This window comes from Rhagoletis pomonella, unplaced genomic scaffold (assembly GCF_013731165.1).
Source record: "Rhagoletis pomonella isolate Grant_MI unplaced genomic scaffold, Rhpom_1.0 Rhpom_scaffold_00007, whole genome shotgun sequence".
Lineage (NCBI taxonomy): Eukaryota > Metazoa > Arthropoda > Insecta > Diptera > Tephritidae > Rhagoletis > Rhagoletis pomonella.
Genome location: NW_023458561.1, coordinates 39814830 through 39816973, shown reverse-complemented (window position 1 = coordinate 39816973; position 2144 = coordinate 39814830). Strand labels below are relative to the sequence as shown.

The 2144-nt window shown below is 38.5% G+C and overlaps 1 protein-coding gene across 1 annotated transcript in view; it reads right to left on the bottom strand.

Moving 5' to 3' along the window:
- Positions 1-2144, bottom strand: part of LOC118743820 — a 3534-nt gene that overhangs the window by 864 nt on the left and 526 nt on the right. The window lies entirely within an intron of this gene.

Below are 2144 nucleotides of genomic sequence, written 5' to 3'. Positions count from 1 at the left end.
GCAAAGTTCTAATCCTGAAGGAACAGGTATCAGAGATCGTGCAGGCGAGCCAAATGGCAAAATCTGGTATCATAAACACAAACTTACTTGATCGAGACGAGGTACAAAGACTTTTAATAGAAGAAGATTCGCTGCCATATCAAAATACCATCGAAGCTATAGAATACGGATCGGCTTCCGTGTATTCAAACGGTAGTATCCTTTTATACGTACTATCAATACCAAAAGTCAAACCAGATGGCTACCGACAGGGGACAACACGTTGAACTTAATTACAAGAAGATGCTGGTAAACGAAGAAGAAACGTTCGGACTGAACGAGGATTGTCCTTCGATTAGCAATACAACAATCTGCTCACCCAAATCTTTAACGAAACTTCCTGAAGACGGACGCCTGGCTAGATTAGTGAAGGGCGGCGATGCTAAATGCCACTTTGAACCAGACAACAACGTAATTGTTGAAATGATCGCCGATGCAACAATATTTACTACAAACTTTCAAGGACCATTGAAGGGGAGGAACTACTCCGCGGTCCTCAACGGAACATACGTTATTTTACTAAATAATGAAACGGTCATGGTGGGAAATCAAACGTTCACCAGCAAATCATTACGCACAGTACAGGCTTTGCCACCCGCTTTGGTTAACGTTACAAGTGATGGGCTGAATTTAAATCTGGAGTACATCCACGGGCTCAGCATAGAAAATATTCACCATCTAAAGCAACTTGGCAATAATTTTCACTTCTCCTTAATTTGTGACGCTATTGCCTTGACAATCCTGGCAGCCGTGTGCTACATCAGCTGGAAAAAACTTACGACTACAATCAACTTTCCTAGGCTAAACCAAACAACCGATCAGGATCAGCCAACGACGCACACCAAAGATCATCTTCAAAAATCGATTCATCGATTGACCTGCAACGTAAGCGATACCAATCGGTTTTATGCAACCAAAATGCAAATCGTGGGAAGCACAGCGTCAGCAACTAATCAATTAATTCGGGCCATTTAGATACTTAGCGATAGCTTTAGGTAATATTTTGTATTCATTATTATTTGGGAGCTCAATGGTAAATATTTACTTGTACTGCTAATCTTGCTTTTCATTTCTATCCTTAGGGAAACCTGGGGCCGCGGGGCGGCTCCCAACTTTAATTTTTTCGAGCACGCATCCGCGTGTTCGTTAAGTTACATGTAGAATATCGAAATCTCAATACGAAAAATGCAAAATTTAGAAAAAATTCATTATAAGTATAACTTTTTCTAAAGACTCTAACCGTCAACACATTCAGAATTTGCCATTTAGAGGCTTTTGAGTCGACACTTCGACTAATAGAACGTTAACCGTCAATATATTTAGAAGGTTTTCATGCTGCAAATTTCTTTGTTATATCCATGGAGCATTTTTGTATGGACCATTTGGCAACAAAAAATTGTTTCGGGGGATTCAGTAAACATTTTTTTTGTATTGAATTTTTCGTTGTATTAATGTTCGTTATATCGAAGTTACACTGTAGATAAAAAATCTATTTCGATCCTAGAATTTATTTCAAATTTCATAGCATATTTTCATTTTTAGAACCTACTGTTTTGCATTATACTTGTATTTCCTCTTGGCGGACATTTTTGGGTGCATGTCAATAAATCTAATATTACTACTCTCCTTTTCTGCTGTTTTTTTTTTCAAAATTAATTCCAAATTTTAGTGCTAAATACTAAAACCTATAAGCCAAGGCCAATGCCATATACACAGAACAGGCAATAGAAATCGTCAAAATCCAAGCGCTTTCTTTTCACCGACGGGTCCATTGATCAACTAGTCCGCGCTATTTAACTGGCCGGGAAAGTTATTGAGCGCCTCCCTATAAACGGAGTGTTTCTATATTGATTTGGTAAACAAAATTCGTTCGCTTGCATAGTAGAGTGGGCAAAATTCTTTTCCAAGATGTCAGCATTTTGGCGGCTTTTTTGGGAAGAAAAACTTTCTCTATCAAAAGATCATTGAACGTTTCAACGCAAGTGTATTTAGCCGGCTTGTCGACTTAATACGGCTGCAGTCCCGAGAAATCGCTTCAAAATTTTCTCACTTAAATCCACATTATATGTATAGTGTGTGTCACAGAAAATCGTGCAGGGATTTTT